We start from the raw sequence: 14,538 nt of genomic DNA on the forward strand, positions 1-14,538 counted from the left end.
TTGTTGTGTGTGTGTGTGTGTGATGAGTGTGTGTGTGTGTGTGTGTGTGTGTGTGTGATGAGGGTGTGTGTGTGTGTGTGTGTGTGTGTGTGTGTGTGGTGTGTGTGTGATGAGGTGTGTGTGTGTGTGTGTGTGTGTGTGTGTGTGTGTGTGATGAGGTGTGTGTGTGTGTGTGTGTGTGTGTGTGTGTGTGTGTGTGTGTGTGTGAGTGTGTGTGTGTGTGTGGGGGTGTGTGTGTGTGTGTGTGTGTGTGTGTGTGTGTGTGTGTGTGTGATGAGGTGTGTGTGTGTGTGTGTGTGTGTGTGTGATGTGTGTGTGTGTGTGTGTGTGTGTGTGTGTGTGTGTGTGTGTGTGTGTGATGTGGTGTGTGTGTGTGTGTGTGTGTGTGTGTGTGTGTGTGTGTGATGTGTGTGTGTGTGTGTGTGTGTGTGTGTGTGTGTGTGTGTGTGTGTGTGTGGTGTGTGTGTGTGTGTGTGTGTGTGTGTGTGTGTGTGTGTGTGTGTGTGTGTGTGTGTGTGTGTGCTCTATGGATTTTCTCTCTGTTATTTTATCTCCCAATTATATCTCTCTCATTGTCTCCCTCCCACCCACTTCTTCTTTCTTCCTCCTCCCACCCCCAGCCTCCTTCTCCTGCCCACTCACCCCTCCACCCCCACCCAACTTCCACCCATTACCCCACCCTCCTTCTCCCTCCCACCAAGGTTCAACACACGTCACCACTTCCCTACCTTTGACACCTGCAATTTGTAAACATTGGGAGTTAACTGTTACTCTCCCACCCTCCCCAAGCTCTCCTCCCATCTCCACCCAAATCCTCTTCCCACTCCTCCCCATCTCCACCCCACCTTCCCCACCCGTCGCTACTGAGTGATTCATAAACTCAATTTATAGCTAATATGCGCAGCTGTATGTATGTATGTATGTATGTATGTATGTATGTCACCTACTGCACTGATTGTGTTTACTACGTAAATCTGTTTTGTTGATTATAATAAACCAACACACACACACACACACTCAGCACACACACACACACACACACACACACACACACACACACACACACACACACCACACACACACACACACACACACACACACACACACACACACACACACACACACAAACACACACACACACACACACACACACACACACAGCTTTAAATCTGAACGTTGCTCTAACCCATAACAAACTATTTTAGTCGAGGTTTATAAACGTAGCAATTATTTAGTAACACACACCTACCTGGCCGGCCTGCATATCACCTGCTCATTAGCATTGTAAATTACCTGAGTGTTGGAAAGCCTTCGTGAAACGCACATCTAGGGTATTGACAGACAAATGTGTGGAGGGTGGTGAGCGACCAGTGGTGTAATGGTCAGCATGCTCGCCTCGCAAGCGAGTGGACCCGGGTTCGATCCCCGGGCAGGGTGAAACTATAGGCAAGTTTCTTTACGCCATTTGCCTCTGTCTACCCAGCAGAAATTGGGAACCTGGACGTTAATCGATTTACGGATCGTATTCCGGGGTAATGGTTAACCAGTGCAGTCTTCTCGGACTATTCCTTGACACTGTGTCATGCAGTTCGTTAACTCAGGGTGTGGTTGTTGTGTTGGCGACAGCTTTCCACCTTAAACACTGTGTCATGCAGTTCGTTAACTCAGGGTGTGGTTGTTGTGTTGGCGACAGCTTCTACACCTTAAACACTGTGTCATGCAGCTCGTTAACTCAGGGTGTGGTTGTTGTGTTGGCGACAGCTTCTACACCTTAAACACTGTGTCATGCAGTTCGTTAACTCAGGGTGTGGTTGTGTGTGTTGGTGACAGCTTCTACACCTTAAACACCGGGTCATGCAGCTCGTTAACTCAGGGTGGTTGTTGTGTTGGCGACAGCTTCTACACCTTAAACACTGTCATGCAGCTCGTTAACTCAGGTGTGGTTGTTGTGTTGGCGACAGCTTCTGCACCTTAAACACTGGGTCATGCAGCTCGTTAACTCAGGGTGGTTGTTGTGTTGGCGACAGCTTACACCTAAACACTGGGTCATGCAGCGTTAACTCAGGGTGTGGTTGTTGTGTTGGCGACAGCTTTCACACCTTAAACACTGGGTCATGCAGCTCGTTAACTCAGGGTGTGGTTGTGTGTGTTGGCGACAGCTTCTACACCTTAAACACCGGGTCATGCAACTCGTTAACTCAGGTGTGGTTGTTGTGTTGGCGACAGCTTCTACACCTAAACACTGGGTCATGCAGCTCGTTAACTCAGGGTGTTGTTGTGTTGGCGAGAGCCTACACCTTAAACACTGGGTCATGCAGCTCGTTAACTCAGGGTGTGGTTGTGTTGGCGACAGCTTCTACACCTTAAACACTGGGTCATGCAGCTCGTTAACTCAGGGCGTGGTTGTTGTGTTGGCGACAGCTTCTACACCTTAAACACTGGGTCATGCAGCTCGTTAACTCAGGCGTGGTTCTTGTGTTGGTGACAGCTTCTACACCTTAAACACTGGGTCATGCAGCTCGTTAACTCAGGGTGTGGTTGTTGTGTTGGCGACAGCTTCTACACCTTAAACACTGGGTCATGCAGCTCGTTAGCTCAGGAGGTTGTTGTGTTGGCGACAGCTTCTACACCTTAAACACCGGGTCATGCAGCTCGTTAACTCAGGGTGTGGTTGTTGTTGGAGACAGCTTCTACACCTTAAACACTGGGTCATGCAGCTCGTTAACTCAGTGTGGTTGTTGTGTTGGCGACAGCTTCTACACCTTAAACACTGGGTCATGCAACTCGTTAACTCAGGGTGTGGTTGTGTTGGCGACAGCTTCTACACCTTAAACACTGGGTCATGCAGCTCGTTAACTCAGGGTGTGGTTGTTGTGTTGGCGACAGCTTCTACACCTTAAACACTGGGTCATGCAGCTCGTTAACTCAGGGTGGTTGTTGTGTTGGCGACAGCTTCACACCTTAAACACTGGGTCATGCAGCTCGTTAACTCAGGGCGTGGTTGTTGTGTTGGCGACAGCTTCTACACCTTAAACACTGGGTCATGTAGCTCGTTAACTCAGGGCGTGGTTCTTGTGTTGGTGACAGCTTCTACACCTTAAACACTGGGTCATGCAGCTCGTTAACTCAGGGTGTGGGTTGTGTTGGCGACAGCTTCTACACCTTAAACACTGGGTCATGCAGCTCGTTAGCTCAGAGGAGTGGTTGTTGTGTTGGCGACAGCTTCTACACTTAAACACCGGGTCATGCAGCTCGTTAACTCAGGGTGTGGTTTTGTGTTGGCGACAGCTTCTACACCTTAAACACTGGGTCATGCAGCTCGTTAACTCAGGATGTGGTTGTTGTGTTGGCAACAGCTTCTACACCTTAAACACGGTCATGCAGCTCGTTAACTCGGGTGTGGTTGTTGTGTTGGCAACAGCCTACACCTTAAACACCGGTTTGCAGCTCGTTAACTCGGGGTGTGGTTGTTGTGTTAGCGACAGCTTCTACACTTAAACACCGGGTCATGCAGCTCGTTAACTCAGGGTGTGGTTGTTGTGTTGGCGACAGCTTCTACACCTTAAACACTGGGTCATGCAACTCGTTAACTTGGGGTGTGGTTGTTGTGTTGGCGACAGCTTCTACACCTTAAACAAATTCACGCCAAGGTGCCTTGTCGGCCACTACACGAGGAGCCACCATTATTAATGAAGGTGGTGAGGGTGGTGGTGGTGGTAGGGTGGTAATAATGGTGGTGACGAATATTATGCTAACGCCAATAATAATAATAATAATAATAATAATAATAATAATAATAATATAATAATAATAATAATAATAATAATAATAATAATAATAATAATAATAATAATAACAAAATCAGATACAAATAAAAAAATACTGAATAAATGTATAAAATAATAATAAAAAGAAGAAAAAGTGAATGACAAACAATAAAACAAAGTGAAAAAAATAATTGAAAAGTGAAAGTGAAGTGAAAAAAAAAAGTGAAAAAGGTGAAGTCAACACAGGAAGTCAAAAGAGAAAGTAAGAGTGAAAATTAAAAACTGGACAGAGGAAAGTCTAATTGGATTCCTGAAAGGTAAAATATTATCAAAACTAAAATACAGAGAAATATTTAACCCTCAACATATATTTATTCTGAAAACACATTACGAATATAACAACAACAATGACAACAACACCATAACAACAATAATAATACCAACAACAGTAATAAATAAAAACAACGACAATAACAACCACAACAACAATATACAACAACATTAACTATAATAATAATAATAACATCAACACTAGTGTTGACTGCCACTGCCAGCTGACATCGTGCTGGCTGATAAACATCCACCAGTCAGATCAAGAAAGGCTGACACTCGACTGACTACAGACAGAAATAAACTACTAAAGATATATTCATTTATTATCCAGAAAATTTGAAAAAATAAAATAAAATAATAAAAAATAAAAGTTCCACAAAGTTCAATAAATATCGACAAAAGTTCAATAAAAAAAATCACAAAATTCAATAACAAAAAGATTTATAAAAGTTTCATTTGAAAATCCACAAAAGTTCAGTAAAGATCGACAAAAGTCCCCAAAAAAGTTCCACAAAAATAAAAGTTAAAAAAATCTACAAAAGTTCTAAAAGATCCACACAAGTTCTAAACAAAATGAGATACCAAGGGACAAAAAGTTCTTCAAAAAGTTTAACCCGAAAATTAGTTGATGTTGACGCACTACATACCTGAGGCTGGTTAATTAAGACTCCTGTTTACCTGTACCTCCCCTCAGTGATCCAGGTACCCCCTCCCTCCCCTCAGTGACCCAGGTAACCCTCCTCCCTCCCCCCCCTCAGTGACCCAGGTAACCTCCTCCCTCCCCCAGTGACCCAGGTAACCCCCTCCTCCTCCTCCCTCAGTGACCCAGGTAACCCTCCCCCCAGTGATCCAGGTAACCCTCCTCCCCCCCCTCAGTGACCCAGGTAACCCTCCCTCTCAGTGATCCAGGTAACCCCCCACCTCCCCCCCTAGTGATCCAGGTAACCCCTCCCTCCCTCCCTCAGTGACCCAGGTAACCCTCCCTCCCCTCAGTGATCCAGGTAACCCTCCTCCCTCCCTCAGTGACCCAGGCACCTCCTCCCTCAGTGACCCAGGTAACCCTCCCCCATCCAGGTAACCCTCCTCCTCCCCCTCAGTGATCCAGGTAACCTCCCTCCTCCTCAGTGACCCAGGTAACCCCTCCCTCCCTCAGTGACCCAGGTAACCCTCCCCTAGTGATCCAGGTAACCCCCTACCTCCCCTAGTGATCCAGGTAACCCCCCTCCTCCTCCTCCCTCAGTGACCCAGGTAACCCCTCCCCCTCCCCTCAGTGATCCAGGTAACCCCTCCCTCCCTCCCCTCAGTGACCCAGGTAACCCTCCCCCCAGTGACCCAGGTAACCCTCCTCCCTCCCTCAGTGACCCAGGTAACCCCTCCCCCTCAGGAGATTAATGGTAGATTTACTGTCTGGTGGATTACTACCTGCAAAATCCACACCTAATCAACCAATCCATGGATTACCCCAATCAACCAATCCATGACGTCATCCCCCAATCAACCAATTCATGACGTCATACCCCAATCAACCAATCCATGACGTCATCTCCCAATCAACCAATTCATGACGTCATCCCCCAATCAACCAATCCATGACGTCATACCCCAATCAACCAATCCATGACGTCATCCCCATCCAACCTCAACCAATCCATGACGTCATCCCCACCACCCATTCCATGACGTCACCCAATTCATGATGTCATCTCCAATCAGCCAATCCATGGAGGTCAGTTCCTGCAGGTGTCATTAAGGTCGGGATCGTCAGGTGTAATAACCTCACACACCTGTGCTCCCATATATCTCTCTCTCTCTCTCTCTCTCTGGCACCTGATCTTGGCACCATTAAGAGAGATATTCATAACAAATATTAAAACATCCTGCTGACCTCACAGCTCTTCCTACACACACACACACACACACACACACACACACACACACACACACACACACACACACACACACACACACACACACACACAACCGTATGTACGTCAATGATAGTCAACACTATCCAACTCAACATGACCATACTCTGCCACACGTGTTCTGATTGGCTGCCGGACCACTACACGCTGACCTACACGTGTTCCGATTGGCTGCCGGACCACTACATTCTAACCTACATGTGTTCTGATTGGCTGCCGGACCACTACACGCTGACCTACACGTGTTCCGATTGGCTGCCGGACCACTACACGCTGACTACACGTGTTCCGATTGGCTGCCGGACCACTATTCTAACCTACATGTGTTCTGATTGGCTGCCGGACCACTACACGCTGACCTACACGTGTTCCGATTGGCTGCCGGACCACTACACGCTGACCTACACGTGTTCCGATTGCGCCGGACCACTACATTCTAACCTACATGTGTTCTGATTGGCTGCCGGACCACTACACGCTGACCTACACGTGTTCTGATTGGCCCACCACCTGTCTCTGGATGGCATAGGTGTCCCTTCCTTATATATAATTGATAGAAAATAGATTCCTAGTAGTCGTATAGAAACACAGACATAGAAACGCAGATACTGTAGATATAGATACACAGCCAACCCACAAGGACACTAAAAGTAGTCCTAGGGTTCGAATCCTGGCTGGTGAAGTCGTTGATTATATGTTCAAAGTCCGCGTGTTATATGGACTAAAATATATATATATATATATATATATATATATATATATATATACATATATATATATATGTTGTTGCTTTCTGTAATTCACAACTTCAGTTGATGAATCACAATCTTGGGAACCCCTGCCAGCCTTCCTGTAGACTTCAGCATATACCTAGATCACGCACCTACAGTGATTTACTTATATATATATATATATATATATATATATATATATATATATATATATATATATATATATATATATATTATTATATGAAATTATAGATTCATTAGTTTACAATTAATTCAACAGATAATAATAATAATAATAATAATAATAATAATAATAATAATAATAATAATAATAATAATAACAATAATAATATTAATAATAATAATAATAATAATAATAATAATAATAATAATAATATTAATAATAATAATAATAATACTAATAATAATAATAATAATAATAATAATAATGGCTGCCCTTCGTGTTCAAGGATGGTTGACCCAAGGGCCACCTTGGCCTGAATTTGTTTAAGGTGTAGAAGCTGTCGCCAACACAACAACCACACCCTGAGTTAACGAGCTACATGACCCAGTGTCAAGGAATAGTCCGAGAAGACCGGACAACTCGCCAACTGCACTGGCGAACCATTACCCCGGAACACGATTATCATCCAGGTTTCTAATTACTGCTGGGTAGACAGAGGCAAATGGCGTAAAGAAACTTGTCCATAGTTTCACCCTGCGGTGTATATAGACACGACAGGTAAACAGTTCAGCTTACATCAAGTTCTCTCTCTATCAGGACCCCTCACTGGACCCCTCACTAGACCCCTCACCCCTCACTGGACCCCCACTAGACCCCCCACCTCACTGGACCCCTCACTAGACCCTCACCCCTCACTGGACCCCCACCAGACCCTCACCCCTAACCAGACCCCCACCCCTCACTGGACCCTCACCCTTACTAGACCCTCACTGGACCCTCACCTCACTGACCCCCACTAGACCCTCACCCTCACTGGACCCCTCACTGGACCCTTCACCCCCCACTAGACCCCCACTGACCCCCTACTAGACCCTCACCCCTCACTAGACCCTCACCCCTCACTAGACCCTCACCCTCACTAGACCCTCACTCCTCACTAGACCCCTCACTGGACCCCAGAGCTATACATCTTACTAAAACCTGACCCAAATAATTGTAGCCACAGAGATGACACAATATTGATATAGTTACCGTTGAGGTCATAATACCTAACCTAACCTAACCTTAAGGCAAACTATGGGTATAAAGTTACAATGGAGAATTTGATTGAATGTTTTACGAAGAGAAGATGAAGTGATGGATAAAGTTTACGATCACGAGGGAAGAGAGAAGGACCTGAGGCTGTGTGTGTGTGTGTGTGTGTGTGTGTGTGTGTGTGTGTGTGTGTGTGTGTGTGTGTGTGTGTGTGTGTGTGTGTGTGTGTGTGTGTGGGTGGGGGTGGTGTGTGAGGGGGGAGAGGGATGAAAGGTGGAGAGGGGAAGAGGAGGGAGGAGGAAGGAGGGGTAAAGGGGAGGACAGAGGGAGGGGATGTGAGGGGGGAGGAGGGGGGAGGTGGAGGGGTGACATGTAAACACTCTGGGCATGTTTAGGAGTTTTGTTATTAGTACCGTCATCCACATCCACACTGTACCCTCATCCACATCCACATTGTGCCCTCATCCTCATCCACACTGTACCCTCATCCACACTGTACCTTCATCCTCATCCACACTGTACCTTCATCCTCATCCACACTGTACCCTCATCCTCATCCACACTATACCCTCATCCACACTGTACCTTCATCCTCATCCACACTGTACCCTCATCCTCATCCACACTGTACCCTCATCCTCATCCACACTGTACCCTCATCTACATCCGCACTATACCCTCATCCACTAGTTCTACAGTGTACCCTCATCCATCAGGTCAGTACCTCCTTATCTTGGGCTCTCATCCACTTGTACCCTCATCTACATCCGCACTATACCCTCATCCACTAGTTCTACAGTGTACCCTCATCCATCAGGTCAGTACCTCCTTATCTTGGGCTCTCATCCACTTGCAACTAGGACCCTCATCCATCATAGTCCTCATCCACCATAGCCCTCATCCACCCCAAATAGACCCTCATCCACCCCAGCCCCCTATGAGTGGCCTGGCCTCCCCGACACATAGACCCGGGGAGAAGACCTCAATTGTATGAGTGGGGTGCTGAAGGTCTCCACTTGGGGCGCTTACTACACAGTCTTGCCGATTAACCACCCCACACCCCACTCCTTCCCTCCCCACCACACTTGCCCCCCCCAACTCCCTCCCAAATCCCCAACCTTTCCCTCCCTCCCACCCCACCCTTTCCCTCCCCACCCACCTTTCCCTCCTCCCCACCCACCCTTCCCTCCCTCCCACCACCCTTTCCCTCCCTCCCACCCCACCCTTCCCTCCCTCCCCCTCCACCTTTCCCTCCTCCTCCCACTACCCACCCTTTCCCTCCCCTCCCCACCCCCACCTTTCCCTCCCCTCCCTCTCCCACCCACCCTTTTCCCTCCCCTCCCCACCCCTCTTTCTCTCTCCCTCCTCCCCACCCCCACCCTTTCCCTCCCCCACCCACCCTCCCTTCCCACCCCACCCTTTTCCTCCTCCCCACCCCACCTTTCCCTCCCCTCCCCACCACACCCTTTCCCTCCCCACCCTCCCTCCCCACCCCACCCTTTCCCTCCCTCCCACCCACCCGCCCTCCCTCCCACCACACACCCTTTCCCTCCCCACCCTCCCTCCCACCCCACCCGCTTCCCTCCCTCCCACCCACCCTTCCCTCCTCCCCACCCCACCTCCTCCCCACCCACCCTTTCCCTCCCTCCCCACCCCGCCCTTTCCTCCTTCCCCACTTACCCTTTCTCTCCCTCCCACCCATGGCCCAGGCTTGGTGGGAGGGAGGCTTTCATTCATTCCTTCAATTCTTTCCATTAACCCTTACCAATTATCACTCAATTTATTCTATCTAAGTACAGTATCCACCTATCCATCTATCCATATCCCCTTCCATCATCCACCTAACCCCTATCATCAACACGCTAAAGTCAAAACAAAATCAAACACATTTTTTTTACCTCCCACCCTAATATTTTTTTCCCTCTGGTCAAAATATTGGATGGGTTAAATTAAGGTTTTGAAACGGCTGTCAAAAATACGATTGTCCTGACTACACCAGACCGAGTGAGTCCCTCCGTGTGTTTTACTTTTATTACACGGACGTCAGAATATACTATACAAGGGGGTGAGGGGTGGTAGAAGTGAGGGGAGGGGTGGTGGGGTGGGGGGTGGTGGGGTAGGGGGTAAGGAGGTAGGGGGTAGGGGTAGGGGAGGTAGGGGAGGGGAATTCTTTGTTGAGTTGTATCATTAAAAAAATAATATATATACAATTGGGAGTCTGATTTGGCACGTGTTTTTGGATGTTTGTAGAGGACTGGTCAGGTGTGTGTGTGGTCAGGTGTGTGTGTGTGTGTGTGTGAGTGTGTGTGTGTGTGTGTGTGTGTGTGTGTGTGTGTGTGTGTGTGTGTGTGTGTGTGTGTGTTTTGCAGGTCTTGAAAGATGTGCCAATATGTTACACTTTGTTTAAACTCAGTAAGTCTGGGAAGGCAAGATTCACCTATCCATCATACTGTTCTCATCTAGCCTCACTTATCCCATCTATCCATCATGCTAATCCAATTCCACACGGATTTATCCTTCACGAAATTCCCTTCTAATCCCGCCTGGCCTATCCATGACACCCTAGCGTGAATCATCAACCTATCCCAATGTAAAACTATCCATCTATTACATCCAGAGCCACGTCCTCCTATACACCAACACATCAATGGATAGGAAACGATTCAAACCTCGTCTATCCATCATTACAACCCTCCAAGCCCGCCTATCCATCCCCATAACCCCTCCACGCCCGCCTATCCATCCTCATAACCCCTCCAAGCCCGCCTATCCATCAAGACATCCAGCTGGCGTGGGATAGGCAGCTCTAGCCTCGTCTATCCATCACAACAGCCAAGCAACACACTAATATTAATCACAAGGAGGCATTAAATCACCCTGATAGTGTGTGATCCTTGCCCCCCTGCCCCTCCCTCCATCCTGCCCCTCTCCTCCCTCCTGCCCCCCTGCCCCTCCTGCCCTCCCTCTCTGACACTCCTATCCTGTCTCACACTCCTGCCCTCGTGCCCTCTCTCCCTCTCCTCCTTCTCTTGTGCCCTCCCTCCTGCCCCTCCTGCCCTCTCTGACACTCTTACCCTGTCTCACACTCCTGCCCTCCCTCCCTCTCCTCCTTCCTTCATACACCTCCCCTCCCTTATAGTCCAGAGAGTGCCAGAGGGTGCCAGAGAGTGCCAGAGGGGGCCAGTGGTGCCAGGAGATTGTATGACACCCAATGGGCAACATGGACAACTTCAACAGTGCCACAGTGCCAGCATAAGTAACCCTATAGACCAGAGTGCCTAAGGGTGCCACTAACAGATGAACTGAAGAGGGAATCATTCATATAGACATTTATTCTTACTTCACCCATCCATCATCTCCCTCTCTCCTTCCCTCACCCTCCCCATCTCCCTCTCAGCCCCTCACCCTACCCCATCCCCTCCTTCCCTCACCCTCCCCCATCTCCACCTCCTTCCCTCACCCCTCCCCCATCTCCACCTCCTTCCTCACCCCTCCCATCTCCCCTTCCCTCACCCCTCCCCATCCTCCACCTCCTTCCCTCCCCCTACCCCATCTCTCCCTCCTTCCCTCACCCCTCCCCCATCTCCCCCTCCTTCCTCACCCTCCCCCATCCACCTCCTTCCTCACCCCTCCCCATCTCCCCTCCTTCCTCCACCCCTCCCCATCTCCCACCTCCTTTACTTACCCCTCCCCGCTCCCCTCCTTCCCTCACCCCTCCCCATCTCCACCTCCTTCCTCACCCCTACCCCATCTCCCACCTCCTTCCCTCACCCCCTCCCCCATCTCCCCCCTCACCCCTCTCCTTCATCTCCCCCTCCTTGTCTCCCGTTTCCCCCCATCTCCCCTCCCACCCTCACCCCCTCCCACCCTCACCCCCCAGACGCTCCCAGTCATCCATCAGCTAAGTCTCAGGAGGCCAGCACGACCTCCCTGTTCAGCTGCTGTAATGCCCTCACCCCCTCCCACCCTCACCCCCCAGACGCTCCCAGTCATCCATCAGCTAAGTCTCAGGAGGCCAGCACGACCTCCCTGTTCAGCTGCTGTAATGCTTCTGTACTTCCGCTGATACAGGGACTTAGGGGTGCACAATAAACTAGCCCTCTTGTTAGTGCCAGGTAATAAGAGCATACCTGTAGTGCCGACCAGTAAGTCTCATTGTGTAGTCAGGTTAAACTACTCCACAGTACAGACCAGACAGAGTGCCAGGTGCCAAGGGTCAGGTGTCAGGAATAAGGTGTCAAGTGTCAGGGTGCCAGGTGCCAAGGGTCAGGTGTCAGGAGTAAGGTGTCAAGTGTCAGGGTGCCAGGTGCCAAGGGTCAGGTGTCAAGAGTAAGGTGTCAGGAGTAAGGTATCAGGTGGCCACATTTTGAAGGCCACTTGACGGACACTCACAGTAGCTGAAGGTCGTGTATGATCTAACGGTGCCAGAGTACCAGTATAAGTGACCCTAGAGCCAGGAGGTACACACGAGTCCTCCATAGGGCCACCACACTCACTTGAGGGAGGGAGAGCCACACATGGAGTGGGCAATGAGGCCACACAAGGAGGGGAGGTAGGAGGAGGGCCACACAGAGAAGGAGGGATGGAGTGAAGGGCCACACAGGAGGTAGGGCCACACAGAGAGGTGGGAGGAAGGAAGGAGGGCCACACAGGGAGGTAGGAGGAGGGCCACACAGAGGAGTGATGGAGGAAGGCCACAGGAGGTAGGGTCACACGGAGGGAGGGAAGGAAGGAGGGCTACACAGGAGTGTAGGGAGGAGGGCCACACAGAGGAGGGATGGAGGAAGGCTACACAGGAGGGAGGGGAGAGAGGCCACAGGAGGGAGGGAGGGAGGGCGTTTTCACACAGAGTGAGGGAAGAAGAAAGCGCCACACAGGGAGGTAGGAGGAGGGCCACACAGAGAAGGAAGGATGGATGAAGGGCCACAGGGAGGGAGGAGGAGGGCCACACAGAGAAGGAAGGATGGATGAGGCACACACAGGAGGGAGGGAGGGAGGGGGCTGCTACAGGAGGTAGGAGGAGGCCACATGCGAAGGAGGGATGGATGAAGCACACACAGGAGTGGGAGGGGAGGAACTCTGGCTAGAGGTAAACACTGTGACGGAACAAAATAAACACTGAGGTTACAAGCGTGTCCTGTCACCAGTGTTTACCAGTGGCACCCTGGCACTCTGTCACTGGCCCTCCCTCCTGGTCCTCCTCTCATCATCTTCCCTCCCTGGCCCTAACTCTCCCTGGTCCTCCCCTCCTCATCTCTCCCTCCCTGGCCCCTAATCCTCTCCCTGGTCCTCCCTTCCTCATCTTCCTCCCTGGCCCTAACTCTCCCTGGTCCTCCTTCCTCATCTTCCTCCCCTGGCCCTAACTCTCTCCCCTGGTCCTCCCTTCCTCATCTTCCCTCCCTGGCCCTAACTCTCTCCCTGGACCTCCCTTCCTCACTCTACCTGTCCTCCCTCACACTCTCTCTCCCACCCCTATACCCCCCCTCTCTTCTCCCTCACCCCTTCACCTTCTCTCACCTGCCCCCCGCCCCCTCACCTGGGTTTAACACCTTAATGACTCTACCTGGCGCCCCGCTACAGCTCCACACCTTTCAACTAAACTTCACTCACACACTGTCAAAGACGCCCTCACCTCTTTCAACCCGACCTGACCATTACGGGGGGTGAGGGGGCGGGGGGGGTGAGGGGGCTCTGGGAGGGGGAGGTGTGTGGGGTGAGGAGGTGAGGGGAGTGGAGCGGGAGGTGAGAGGAGGGACTGGGGGTGAGGGGCTTTGGGTGAGGGTCATTCCCAAACATTCCAACATTCCGGAACGAGAAAAAGTTACCCTGGAATTATTAATACTTTCCCTCAGAGGAGAAAGTATGAATTCTCTCAAACTTTCAGGAGTGAGGAGGAATTACACCTTTTAATATACTTTTTCTCTCGGGTGGGAAAGTAATATATTTTTTATACTTTTTTCATTAGAAAGTATTAGGATTTTTTAGTATTATTTTTTTACGGAGAAAGTGACCATTCTTATGTACTTTCTCCGGGCGAAAATATATATATATATATATATATTTCCTTTACCATAGGAAATTATGGAGATTTATATACTTTTGTTTGGGGTAAAAAAAATCCTGAGAAAGTTACATGATATTTCCACTCTCCCTGCCTCTCACTCACTCTCTCCCTGCCTCTCACTCACACTCTCCCTGCCTCTCACTCACTCTCTCCCTGCCTCTCACTCACTCTCTCCCTGCCTCTCACTCACTCTCTCCCTGCCTCTCACTCACTCTCTCCCTGCCTCTCACTCACTCTCTCCCTGCCTCTCACTCACTCTCTCCCTGCCTCTCACTCACTCTCTCCCTGCCTCTCACTCACTCTCTCCCTGCCTCTCACTCACACTCTCCCTGCCTCTCACTCACTCTCTCCCTGCCTCTCACTCACTCTCTCCCTGCCTCTCACTCACTCTCTCCCTGCCTCTCACTCACACTCTCCCTGCCTCTCACTCACTATCTCCCTGTCTCTCACTCTCTCTCTCCCTGTCTCTCACTCTCTCTCATTCTCCCTCTCCCTATCT

The 14,538-nt window shown here is 49.9% G+C and overlaps 1 non-coding gene across 1 annotated transcript; it reads left to right on the forward strand.

Annotated features, from left to right (window-relative positions):
• The first annotated feature begins 1,365 nt into the window (after positions 1 to 1,365).
• Positions 1,366 to 1,442, forward strand: Trnaa-cgc. Its single transcript has one exon. It is a non-coding gene; the product is annotated as a tRNA-Ala (tRNA).
• The last annotated feature ends 13,096 nt before the right edge of the window (positions 1,443 to 14,538 follow it).

This window comes from Homarus americanus, unplaced genomic scaffold, assembly GCF_018991925.1.
Source record: "Homarus americanus isolate GMGI-L3 unplaced genomic scaffold, GMGI_Hamer_2.0 scaffold55400, whole genome shotgun sequence".
Lineage (NCBI taxonomy): Eukaryota > Metazoa > Arthropoda > Malacostraca > Decapoda > Nephropidae > Homarus > Homarus americanus.